We start from the raw sequence: 14330 nt of genomic DNA, 5'->3' as shown, positions 1-14330 counted from the left end.
TGTTCTTCCAAATGGCTGGACCCGCTATAGAGAATGTTCTCTCTTTGGTAGTTGACAGACGCTTGGCTATAATTGGTGGGACTTTAAGGGTTCCTTTATATGCTTCTCTGATGGGTCTAGAGGAGGAATATAGTTTGAGTGGGATGGGCTCCACCTTAACCAGGGTGGAACCAGACTGCTGGCACTAATTTTTAAAAAGGAGATAGAGCAGCTTTTAAATTAGAACAAAGGAGAAAGCTGACAGTCACTCAGCAGCGCATGGTTCGGAGGGAGATATCTTCAAATGATACTAATGATGCATTAGAATTAGGGCATCCCGACAGTGAGGTTCCAATTATAAGAAAAGTAGTCCAAGTGCCTGTAACTAAAAACTCACCTGAGCTAAAAAATTCTAACTTATCCCTATCAAACAGCAGAATGAAAATAAAAACAAAAAACAAACTTTGAAATGTTTGTATGCTAATGCCAGAAGTCTAAGAAGTAAGATAGGAGAATTAGAATGTACAGCAGTGAATGATGACATAGATTTAATTAGCATCTCAGAGACATGGTGGAAGGAGGACAACCAATGGGACAGTGCTATATCAGGATACAAATTATATCGCAATGACAGAGAGGAACACCCAGGAAGTGGTGTAGCACTTTATGTCCGGGATGGCATAGAGTCCAACAGGATAAACATCTTACATGAGACTAAATGCACAATCAAATCTTTATGGGTAGAAATCCCTTGTGTGTTGGGGAAGACTATAGTGATAGGAGTTAACTACCGTCCACCTGGTCAAGATGGTGAGATGGACAGTGAAATGCTAAGAGAAATTAGGGAAGTTAACCAAATTGATAGTGCAGTAATAATGGGAGATTTCAATTACCCTAATATTGACTGGGTAAATGATTTATCAGGACATCCTAGAGAGATAAAGTTCCTGGATGGAATAAATGACAGTTTTATGGGGCAATTGGTACAGAAACCGACAAGAGAGGGACAATTTTAGATCTAATTCTCAGTGGAGCACAGGATTTGGTGAGAGAGGTAACAGTGGTGGGGCTGCTTGGCAATAGTGATCATAAGATGATCAAATTTGAATTAATGACTGGAAGGGGGACAGTAAGCAAATCCATGGCTCTCGTGCTAAACTTTCAAAAGGGAAACTTTGATAAAATGAGAAAAATAGAAAAAAACTGAAAGGAGTAGCTACAAAGGTAAAAAGTGTGCAAGATGCATGGTCATTGTTAAAAAATACCATCCTAGAAGCACAGTCCAGATGTATTCCACACATTAAGAAAGGTGGAAAGAAGGCATGGTTAAAAGGTAAGGGGAAAGAAACTATTTTAGCCAAAAGATCTTCAATTAAAAATTGGAAGAAGGATCCAACAGAAGAAAACAAGATAATGCATAAGCATTGGCAAGTTAAATGTAAGACATTGATAAGACAGGCTAAGAGAGAATTTGAAAAGAAGTTGGCCGTAGAGGCAAAAACTCACAGTAAAAACGTTAAAAATATATCCAAAGCAGAAAGCCTGTGAGGCAGTCAGTTGGACCATAGATGATCGAGGAGTTAAAGAAGCACTTAGAGAAGATAAGGCCATCGTGGAAAGATTAAATGATTTATTTGCTTCAGTGTTTACTGAAGAGGATGTTGGGGAGGTACCCATACCGGAGATGGTTTTCATGGGTAATGATTCAGATGGACTGAACCAAATCATGGTGAACCTAGAAGTTGTGGTAGGCCTGATTGATAAACTGAAGAGTAGTAAATCACCTGGACTGGATGGTATACACCCCAGGGTTCTGAAGGAACTAAAAAATGAAATTTCAGACCTATTAGTAAAAATTTGTAACCTATCATCAAAATCATCCATTGTACCTGAAGACTGGAGGGTAGCTAATGTAACCACAATATTTAAAAAGGGTTTAAGTGGCAATCCGGAAAACTACAGACCAGTTAGCCTGACTTCAGTGCCAGGAATAATAGTGGAAAGTGTTCTAAATATCAAAATCACAGAACATATAGAAAGAAATGGTTTAATGGAACAAAGTCAGCATGGCTTTACCCAAGGCAAGTCTTGCATCACAAATCTGCTTCACTTTTTTGAAGGAGTTAATATTCAAGTAGATAAAGGTGAACCAGTAGATGTAGTGTATTTGGATTTTCAGAAGGTGTTTGACAAAGTTCCTCATGAGAGGCTTCTAGGAAAAGTAAAAAGTTGTGGGATAGATGGCGATGTCCTTTCATGGATTACAAACTGGCTAAAAGACAGGAAACAGAGAGTAGGATTAAATGGACAATTTTCTCAGTGGAAGGGAGTGGGCAGTGGAGTGCCTCAGGGATCTATATTGGGACCTGTGCTTTTCAATATATTTATAAATGATCTGGAAAGAAATATGATGAGTGAGGTAATCAAATTAGCAGATGATACAAAATTGTTTAGAGTAGTTAAATCACAAGCAGATTGTGATAAATTGCAGGAAGACCTTTTGAGACTGGAAAATTGGGCATCCATATGGCAGATGAAATTTAATGTGGATAAGTGCAAGGGGATGCATAGCTACCACCCAACAAAGAGATCTAGGCATCATAGTGGATAATACATTGAAAATGTCGGTTCAGTGTGCTGCGGCAGTCAAAGAAGCAAACCGAATGTTGGGGATTATTAGAAAGGGAATGGTGAATAAAAAGGAAAATGTCATAATGCCTGTGTATTGCTCAATGGTGAGATTGCACCTTGAATACTGTGTACAATTCTGGTCGCCGCATCTCAAAAAATATATAGTTGCGATGGAGAAGATACAGAGAAGGGCGACCAAAATGATAAAGGGGATAGCTCCCCTTTGAGGAAAGACTAAAGAGGTTTGGACTGTTCAGCTTGGAGAAGAGATGGCTAACGGGGGATATGATAGTCTAGAGGTGTTTAAAATCATGAGAGGTCTAGAACGGGTAAATGTGAATCGATTATTTACTCTTTCGGATAATAGAAGGACTAGGGGGCACTCCATGAAGTTAGCATGTTGCACATTTAAAACTAAATGGAGAAAGTTCTTTTTCACTCAACGCACAATTACAATCTGGAATTTGTTGCCAGGGGATGTGGTTAGTGCAGTTAGGACCAGATTTTCAAAGGGGTACGCACGTAAGATACGTGGCCAAAGTACCCCCTGCATGCACCGAGCCTATATTGAGTAGGCTCGGCGGTGCGCACAAGCCCCGGGACGCATGTAAGTCCCAGGGCTTTCCTGGGGGGGGGGGGGGGGGGGGGGCGTGTCAGGGTGAGTGTCGCGGTAGCGCATCATTTGAGATGTGTGACCACTCCCCCCCCAACGTCACTGAGAGCTCCGTCGGCAGTTGAAAAGCGCCTCACCACCAGGTGCCGGCGAGCGGGGAGGCCACCCTCCATCCTTGGGCACCCACAAGAAGTTAACAGCAACATGAAAACCAAAAAAAAAAAGGAAACTAACATCAGGAGGTGAGGGGAAATGGTGAGATGTGTGACCACGCCCCCCCCCCATGTCACTGAGAGCTCCGTCAGCAGTTGAAAAGTGCCTCACCACCAGGCACCAGCGAGTGGGGAGGCCACCCTCCATCCTCGGGCCCCCGCAAGAAGTTAACAGCAACATGAAAACCAAAAAATAAAGGAAACTAACATCAGGAGGTGAGGGGAAATGGTGAGATGTGTGACTGAGATGTGTGACCACGCCCCCCCCCCCCCCCCGACGTCACTGAGAGCTCCGTCGGTAGTTGAAAAGCGCCTCACCACCAGGCGCCATGCGCTGAAGGGGCGTGACAAAGGGGTTCTCCCCTTTGTGCACCCCTTCGTGCAACCCTTTGTGCTTCATTTAAAATTCTTTCATTTATTTTTTCTGTTAATTAACTTTTTTTCCAAGTTCTTACCTTATGGCTTGTTAACAATTTTTTTATAAATGTTCATTGTATTTGACTATGGAAATATATTTCCTGCTTTTTCTGTTTTATGTAAACCGGTATGATATGCATTTGATGTAAGAATGTCGGTATATAAAAATTAAAAATAAATAAATAAATAAATTTGTGGGCGGGGCCGCGGGCATGGTTATGGTCCGGGAGCATTTCAGGGGTGTGGCTGAGACCTCCGAAACGGTTCCCAGGCCTGGGATTTGCGCGCTGGTGGCCAGCCTGGCACGTGCACGTTAAGCCTGCTTCGGGCAGGTGTAACTTGTATAACAAGAGGTGGGTGGTTTAGATAGGGCTTGGGGGTGGGTTAGTTAGGGGAAGGGAGGGCAAGGTGGGGGGAGGTGGAAGGAAAGTTCCCTCCGAGGCCACTCCGATTTCAGAGCGGCATCGGAGGGAACGGAGGCAGGCTGCACGGCTCGGCGCGCACAGGCTGCCAATATTGGGCAGCCTTGCGCTCGCCGACCCCGGATTTTAATGGATACACGCGGCTATGTGTGTATCCATTAAAATCCCGCGTTCTCTTGTTTGCGCTTTGTATGCACGGGTGCAGATTTATAAAATCTACCCCATATTGTATCTGAGTTTAAAAAATATTTGGATAAGTTCTTGGAGGAGAAGTCCATTACCTTCTATTAATTAAGTTGACTTAGAAAATAGCCACTGCTATTACTAGCATCAGTAGCATGGGATAGACTTAGTTTTTGGGTACTTGCCAGGTTCTTAAAGCCTGGATTGGCCACTGTTGGAAACAGGATGCTGGGTTTGATGGACCCTTGGTCTGACCCAGTATGGCATGTTCTTATGTTCTTAGTAGCAGCTGAGGTCACCATGGAATCTAGGAGAGTGTTGAAGCATTCCATGGAGGCTGCCAAGACCTCAAGAAAATGCTGTTTCTGGATTTTGAGAACCAAACCCAAAATGGCCTGGAAGGCATCTGCCTACACCAGGTTCATGGCCTCCACATTCTGTTGTGGCATGGATCCTTGAACCAAGGAGGAGTTGGTAGAATTTGCAGGGGGGAACTTTTCTGGTCCCCAGAGTCAGCTGTTGAAGATGGCAGAAGCAGAGGCCCCACTTGTGTTTCAACAATACCGGCCCATGTTCCCCTTAGGTTGAGCCCTTGGGAGCTGGGACCAGTTGGACATAGGCGCAAGCCTCTGCAGAAGTGAAGATCCATGAAAACCAAAGAGTTGCAGGCCAGGGTCTGGAGAAGCCCAAGTTGAGATGGTGTACAGGCAGAGGTCAGAGGCAGGCAGAGATCAATCAAGTCAATATCCAGGCAGAAGTCAGTGGCAGGCAGAGTTCAAGATTAGTGTCAGAATCCAGGCCAAATTCAAACCATAAGATCCGTTCAAAGGGCATTGAGGGTTGAAGTGAAGGTAGGAAGGCAAGGAGCAGGACAAGCAGGAGTGAAGATGCTGAAGACTGAAAACACAGAGGGAGGCTGACCACGAGGAAGGCAAGGAACCAAAGACTGACCATGAAGAAGATAAGAACTCAGGGGGATGGACCAGGAACAAACTCAGGAACACGGAGCAAGAACAGGAACACGCTGAGGCAAACCACTATTTCAAAGAATTTTCCTAATGCCGAGACACAGAGTGCAGAGAAAGTGAGCCTTATATAGTAGAAGGGCTGTGATGTCATCCGAGGGAGCTGTGGGGAAGTTCCTACCACAGACCCTTCGAATTTCAGAAGTTCAGGCTTGTGTGTGCCTAGGGGTAGCCCGGACAGTGTCTGTGTCTCTCAGTGTATTGAGTCTCCATGATGCAATGGTTTTGCCAGAGAGGCTTCAGGGGGTCTGCCCCAATGATGGAGATGTTTGCCACAGGCTCAGGGATAGAGGTAAGAACGATAGTCCATGGGATAGGACTGCGGCTGCCAAGCGCAACAGTCAAAAGTAAATACAAGTCAGACTTAGGAAGGTTGGAGATAACTACATTTCTAGCATTCTTTACATTAAAAACACAGAGAAGCTAATCAACACATCTTATCTGCTCATAAGTAAGAACAAACTTACTTAATGATATCTGACACAGGCAACTTGAGGATGAGAGAAAGAGGCAGGGAAGCACAAGGGAAGAAAAACAAGTTACTCATGCTCAAAAATGACTTAAAATATTGAAATAACAGGGTACTTCCATTATTAAAACGTTGATATTATCAAACGATATACACAAAAAGAAGTAAGGATTTTTGTTTTTTTTGTGGTAATAACCAGTTACAACCAGTTGCACATTGAAAGAATCCAGCACAGCTCACAAGTGCATCCAAAGAAAAGGCACTTTGGTTTGAAATAATGAAAATTTCTAATTGTCAAATTGTCAATAAGTGAAATATTTATCTTATTATATTTGCTACACCAGCAAGACATTCAAGCTATATGGCTTGGAGGACAGAGCAAGGACTAAGCAGTAGAGATTATGGCCTACTGAGGGCCCTTGCTGGAGGGAGGGAAGCACTTTCCACAGATCCTCAATATGTATATACAATGCTGGGTTTGATATTAGGAGTTATAACCTGTAAAAAAACACATTGGGGTTGTTGTAGAAAACATGTTGAAGCCTTCAGCTCAGTGTGAGGCAGCCAAAAAAGCTAATTTATGAATTATTTGGACAGGAATAGAAAACAAAACAGATTCCTTAGTGTCCAGTCAGATTGTGAGCAAGGGCTCACTAATGTTGCTATTACAGAGGGTAATACAATATAGAAATAGAATTGTATTTCTTTATTCTCTTATATTCTTATTTCTAGTAAAGTTAAGTAGAGAAACTTCTAGTTGTCAGAAGCTGTTAGAAAGCCTAGCTGCAAAATCCAGCCAGCCCCTCCCCCTCTTGCTGAGAAACAATATGCTTAGGCTGGCACATATAGTTACCAACAAGGAAAGCAATGTGTAAGGCTGTATCTCCTCCCACATTCCTCCCCTCACCTGACCCTAACAAAGACTTTTTCATAGCAATACAAACTAACAAGAAAAATTGCAATTTAGAAAAGGCATGTGTGTGTGCTTTTTCAAAAAAGCAATGTTATAGGCAGATAAGATGAAGGATGCAGCAAAAGTACATCAGATTTTTAGGTTAAAAATGAAAGCTGTAATTTGGCATTAGAATATGTTTAAGAAAAATGTAAGGAGAAGAAATTGAAGCAGAACACAGAAACGTGATATCCCCATATTTGGAAGTCTGAAATGCGAGAGGTACCTGAAGCAGAGATGACACTGAAATGAAGGCATCAGATAGGTTGAGCATCCTGAGAAGGGGAGGAGATGGGGAGGAGTAAAATGATAAGCAAATGTACAATAGTAAGATGCTTTGGCTTTGTGGGCGTGCCTACTTCTCTATGACACCTGTACTTGCAAGTTCGTGAAATAAAAATGTATATTGTTTCACCAACCTTTTGTGTTCACTATCTAATTTCCTAAGAAGGTGGAAAACCACTTCTTACAAGATTAATCCAGAACAAGTGGGTTATGCACCTCTACCAGCATATGGAGATGGACCAAATTGATGTCATAGTATATATATCTCTGCAGTGACATCAGCCTGCCAGTATTCTCTGTCTCCAGCAAATGGTGGACGTGCATCTCCCCACTGGGAACTGCTTCAAATTGAAAAGGAGAAATAAGGAACATTAATTGGCCTCGTTCTCTTGTGGTGATAATAAATGGTTCCTCCCCTAGTTGAGAATTCCTGAGGTGTTTTCCGTGGTCCCTCATATGAGTACCTCGGTCTGGTAGCTGGTTTTTCAGCCAGTGTGGGACTACGAGTTATATAATAGGGGTGTGCATTCGGATTGACCGCATTAGTAAAACGCAACTCATATTTTTTTTTTACTTAAAAAATTGATTCGACATAAACGATCGGATTTCCCACATATCGAACATAGATATGTTCGATATGTTGGAAATCGCGATTGTTGAGCCAAAATAAAAATATAAACCCCCTCACCCTCCTTAATCCCCCCCCCCCCGACTTACCACAACTCCCTGGTGATGGAGCGAGGAGTGAGGACGCCATTTCTGCAATCCTTGGCGAGAAGCATGTGACGTCGGCGGCACGTCGAGTGACGCCGGCGTCACGTGATTCCCGGCTCGTTCGCGCCGGACGGCTCGTTCGGCCCAAAAAGAACTTTTGGCCAGCTTGAGGGGGCCTCCTGACCCCCCCAAGCTGGCCAAAAGTTCTTTTTGGGCCGAACGAGCCGTCCGGCGCGAACGAGCCGGGAATCACGTGGCGCCGTGTCACTCAGACGCGACGTCACGTGATTCCCGGCAAGTTCGCGCCGGACGTTCGGCGCGAACTTGCCGGGAATCACGTGACGTCGCGTCTGAGTGACGCGGCGCCACGTGATTCCCGGCTCGTTCGCGCCGGACGGCTCGTTCGGCCCAAAAAGAACTTTTGGCCAGCTTGGGGGGGTCAGGAGGCCCCCTCAAGCTGGCCAAAAGTTCTTTTTGGGCCGAACGAGCCGTCCGGCGCGAACGAGCCGGGAATCACGTGACGCCGCGTCACTCGACGTGCCACCGACGTCACATGCTTCTCGCCAAGGATTGCAGAAATGACGTCCTCACTCCTCGCTCGATCACCAGGGAGTTGTGGTAAGTCTGGGGGGGGGATTAAGGAGGGTGAGGGGGTTTAATTTTTTTTTTGCACATATGTACATATACCCAACTCATTGGATTTTTTTTATGTCCATATTGGCCGCAAGTGGGACCCCCTTTCGGACATAAAAAATATGAACATAAAATTTTGCTCTGCACATCCCTATTATATAATACTACCATAGATCCTCATGTGGCCATATGCGCGTGTATATGATAATTCCCAGAGTTGTTTGAAAGTTGTCCTCTTATTCTGAATTTAAAAAATGTTATCCTCCCCAAATCAATATAATATTGTTTGCCTTGTATGAATTGTCATCAACAAAGAAAAAGTATCTCCATTACACTCGGTACCTTATAGCAGTGAGCATTTTCTTTCAAGGCTCTTCTTATATTTCTGTTGATGTGTACTTATTTTACAAATCATTTGCAATTCAAACTGTTGGACTTCCAACATTTCCTGTGTTAATCATGCATTATAAACTGAATGTGTTACAGCACCTGGGCTATTGGCATTATCACCCATTGATTTATTTTCAAATGCAGCATGACAGGATTTAATAACTATAATATGCAGACAAATGTGATCAACAGCCATTTTAAAACGTGTAAAAATCATAAACATTTAAGGCCTCATTTATCAGCAATTTTATCTGTCTATGAACAATCTGTTTTGCCACAGAAAACAGTGGGAAGTGGCTACTTAACAAGCACGTGAAGCCCTGGGATTCTTGGCAAATGTGCTTCCTTTTCTCTTGAGGAAATGGAGCATGCAGTCTTTTTACTTACCTAAAATCCATCCTTCGCTGTTGAAATTAGTGAATGACAGCAATTAGTGTGTTCAAAAGTGTATCATCTGGTTCAGTCTATGTGGACCCACATGGCAAATTGGCAACATTAACAAAGCAACCAACATTATAAGAGTGTTACAGTTTTCCATATTAAGCAGGAACTAATTCCCCGAGGAGACTAATGAGAACATACTTGATTCTAATCATGTTAGTTTTCCGATTGCATTAAGAAGACACAGTAAAATTAGATATACAGATCCAAAATCAATTTGAAATCAGCCTGGTTCTGCAAAGGGAATCATCATTATACCTTTTAATCACTTTCTTATTTTTGTGCTGGAAAGAGACATATATAAAGTAGTCAAATTATTTTGTATTTTATTGTTGGACAGATTTCATAAAGAACAAGGCACATTAGATTGCTGCTAAAATTGTGCTCCTTATATACACTTTTTTAAAAACCTGTGCTGATTTGTATGCAAAATTTCAGAACCAGTAGTTACATGCACATTTACTGCTTTTTGGAGAGTTTCCTTGCAATATATGGTGAGGTGGCTTTCGGGCATCAAATAATCTTTCCATATCTACAAACTTTCATAACTGAAACATACCGTAACTTCTCACTAACCTCCTCGCCCCCTAATCCCCCTGTCCATAACATCGACACGGTCTTATTTTTACAACTGACCTTTATTGATTGGGATGAAATAGCCACAGCCATACAAATTCAAAACTTGAACATAACATTTTGCAGAACATAATGTAAACCTAACGCAATCTGTTGCTTTAACAATAAAAATTTGTAGCACAGACCTAGCCTACACCCCCCCCCCCCTCCTCTGCCACTCCTTTAGCATTTCCATTTTACCCAGCCCACCTGTTAACGATACTCAGCTGAGGCAGTTGCCCTCCAACTTTCCACGCCATGAAAGTTGTACCAGGTTAACATCCCTCTCTGTGAATGCCTCCGGGGCGAGCCCGTGGTGACTGCTGCTCCATGCAGTGCGCAGCCACCTCACCTACCCCCTGGCTGACCTTACAGGACCCTCTTATTTCTTTGACCAGGCCTCCATTTGGCCTCACCACACCCCCTCCACCCTGGTCTTGGGTCTTTTTATCCCAGGCTTTTCTTAACGGTCTTTTTGCAGCCCCCACCTATTCAATGGGCTGATCATATGCCACTAATGGGCACCTTCGCCCCCCAGGTGCCTCCACATTTACATTGGGTTCTGGGAACTCCGTGTTGCCAAAGTTCCCTTTATGTGCCGGTGAAGGCCCGCCACTAATGCCTAGGGGCTGAGACACTTTCTCCCTAGCGCTCCTTCTTACGCTGTGGGGTGGTGGGAAGGGAGACTCTTCACTTTCTTGGTCAGTAAATGTGCTGCCCTCACCCCTCCTCCTATCTTTATTCTTCCTTTAGAACCCTTGCTGCTACCTTTTTACCAGTGGTGCCCGGCTGTCCCAGCTTTGATTTTAAACCTCCAAGCAGCCCCCCGTTGTCTACTTCTCCGGCCCTCGCCTTCGCCGCCCCCTCCCCCCCCCCCCAGCTGGTTTCAGTACCCCTGTCCAGTAATGAGGCCCACGCCTTGATTGGCTAGGCCTCCTTAGTAGCCAGAGAGCCCTGATGTTTCTGCTGACATTTTAGGAGGACAATTACTACAAAGCAGGCTGCTTGACATTTTCAGTGCAACTTAAAAAGGTCAAAAACACACATAAAAGAGTTGAAATTTCAGATTTTTGGACTGTGGTGTGTACTTAAAAGTAAAATGTATATTGTGGTGTTAATTCACTTATCTTCTCTCCCAAAACCTTTCCAGTGAATCTAATGAATATTTACTTGGATAGAACATCCTAGAAAGAGAATGCATTTGTTTTAGTGGTAGAATGCCAAATGAATACACAAACTGTTCTTCAAATTAACTTACAAAATAGAGTGTAGTAAATGACAGAATAGGTTCCTTAATATTGTGGGAAAGTGACCAGAATTTAATAGGACACTTTTCTGCAAAAAAAAAAAAAAAAGGAAGAAGAAAAATTGACTTTGCATTTCGGTTGCCTTCTGAAAATTCAGGGTGGGGGTGGAGGCTAAGGTAATCTTCCCAGAACCCAGATAAAGGACGGACAAACTGAAAGCTTGATGCCTGACCTAATTACATATGGTACGAAGTTCTGAGAACATAAATTGCAGCAAGCTAGCAAATCGTACAGGTTTGGATTTCATTCGAAGTCAGAGTGTTCTCTGGCATTAATATTAACATTAAGCTGAAGCCCCTGATGCCAAGTGAGGTTTGAATAAAATCCAAAAGAGGTCACCGAACCTGAGGACACATTTGTCCCAAACTGAGAGAAAAAAATTAATGAATATTTTTAAAAGCCCCAGAATGTTCATAAGAAAAGCAATGCATCAAAAATTAAGGAGGAGATAGATAAAGGGGAGAAAAGCACATAGGGCTAGTAACTTTTAATCAGGCGTGTGGGCGCATATATGCACGCATTCCTCGGCCTGCATCTAGGGACACTGCCATTTTATAACATATGCATATATATGCGCACATTATAAAATAGACTGACCACACACACATGCACAATTTTAAGTGGGTGCACACCTCTGAAAGCAAATGCCGCTTCTACCACATAAATAGGGGACTTTAGTAGACGCGTGCACCAAAGTCAATTCCAGTTCTCCAAGTTAGTTCCCAGTTCACCCAGTAAGGGATACGACTTCCAAATCCCCCTAGTTTAATAGCCTCCCATTTCCCCTGTTAGTCCAACCTTTAAAACCCCACCTATATCTATTTTTCTTTATTTTATTACTTATACATCCTCCATAGCAGACGTTACGCTGCAGGGGAACCAAGCGTGAGCCTATGCGTGAAAGTATTTATGCACATATTTGATGCTGCAATCCAGGAATGCCCATGCCCTGCCCAAACCATACCCTGCCCCTATTACAGAACTTTTCATTTGTGCATGTAGTGGGAGATACATTCATACATACGTGGGTGCCTTTTAAAATCTGCTCGGCACTCGCCAGCCTGAAATATTTGCATTTTTTCCAGTTATGGCACATGCCAGGCTTTTAAAATTCACCTTTAAGAGTTAGAAATGTGTTGGAAAAATTCTTACAGGGCAGGGATCTGACATATCACAGATTTATTGTTATTTACATGATAAGAGATACAGTAAATAACAGAAAAACTGCTTCTATTATAAAGAGATGAAATGCAGATTTATCTCTTGACCTTGATGATGAAAATTGGTACATTATCTGGTGTTCCATCCAGAAACTCTCACTGTGCAACAAAAAACAGATAAATGTACACATTTTTACATTGAACATATAGTACATATTAGGGATGTGCATTCGTTAATCACGAATTAGGCACTTTCAACGAAATTGCCTAATTCGTCCTGGTTCGGGGGACCTGAATCCTGAAACAGATTTCCCCCGAAATTCAGGAAAAATTCATTTTTCAGGTTAGCGCGGGGGGAGGGACACATTTATTTAAACCTAAACCCAACCCAACCCTTCAAATTTACTTAATGACAACCCCCCCACCATCCTGATCCCCCCCCCAAGACTTACTGAAAGCCCTGGTGGTCTAGCGGGGTGCCGGGAGTGATCTCCCACTCTTGGGCCATCGGGTCTGCTAAGAATCAAAATGGCACCAGTGGCCCTTTGCCCTTACCATGTGACAGGGGCTACCAGTGCCATTGGTCGGCCCGTCACATGGCGCGGGTCATCCATTGCTCTTTCCATGTGACAGGGGCCGACCAATGGCACTGGTAGCCCCTGTGACATGGTAAGGGCAAATGGCCACCAGCGCCATTTTGATTAATGGCAGCCGATGGCCCGAGAGGGAGAGATCACTCCTGGGACACTGCTGGACCACCAGGGTTTTTGGTAAGTCTTGTGGGGGATCGGGATGGTGGGGGGGGGGGGGGGTTGTAATTAAGTTAATTTGAAAGGTTGGGTGGGGGGTGGGGGTTTCCGGTTTGTTTCGCCGAAAAAAAAAAAGGACCATTGCAAAACGAAGTTTTCCAAGTAGCGCCCAACCCGAAGCCCGACCCTAAAGCTAAAAATGACGCATATCTCTAGTACATATATCCACCTTATTTTTCTAAATTCTGCAGCTCAAGTACAGTGTGTTGAAGAAACTGTGGGGAACAGGCCTCACATATCTATATGTGGTGGCAATGCGCTATCATGCAGGGGTTGAAAGGTTGAGGACTAATATACAGAAAAAACATTAAAAGGTAGATTTTAAAAGCGCTGCATGCACACCCATAAACACACATCTCGCCGCGCACTATTTTATAACCATCATGAGTAGGTAATAAAATACTCCCCACGCACATGTGCCATTTTGCTGCTTATTAGGCATAAGAGAGAGAGAGAAAGAGAAAGCCTCTTTATAGGGCCTTTTAATGTCAAAATTCTTTCATATGGTCAATTTTACAATGAATACCTGTGAATGTTTCTATAAAACTATCTCTCCAACCCACCTCCAGAAAACTCACCCCAAATCAAAGTACCCCTCTTACTAACATTGGTGCATATATTGAGTGTCAGGCTGAGCCCTATAAAGAGTCTCTCTCTCTCTCCTTTATAAAATAGCTCATCTTTGAGCACACATGTGGCCCTTTTAAAATATGCCCGTTTTACCCCTTGATCATCTAATGGTCCCTCACAGGCTTTTTGCTTTGAATCAGTGGCGTAGCCAGAATTGATTTTTTGGGTGGGCACAAGGTTAACATAGGTGGGCACAAGGCATGCAGGTCTACTAGTTGTTTTCTTACTGATAAATAATGCCATATATACTGCACCCTAGAATGGCTTTCTAAGTAGTTTGCAACAGCCATTATGTGTCATGTATGAAACTTTAAAATAATTTACTTCAATTATTTCAAGTATAGAAAACAATCAAATCCAATCATATAATAAAACAAAAATTAATGTATTATTTCATGAACCATCTTTGCAGAAACCCAGAAATCTTCATAAATACAATAAAA

The sequence above is a fragment of the Rhinatrema bivittatum genome, chromosome 2 (genome assembly GCF_901001135.1).
Source record: "Rhinatrema bivittatum chromosome 2, aRhiBiv1.1, whole genome shotgun sequence".
NCBI classification, from domain to species: Eukaryota; Metazoa; Chordata; class Amphibia; order Gymnophiona; family Rhinatrematidae; genus Rhinatrema; species Rhinatrema bivittatum.
The sequence above is the reverse complement of the archived record's forward strand: the minus strand, read 5'-3'. Positions refer to the sequence as shown.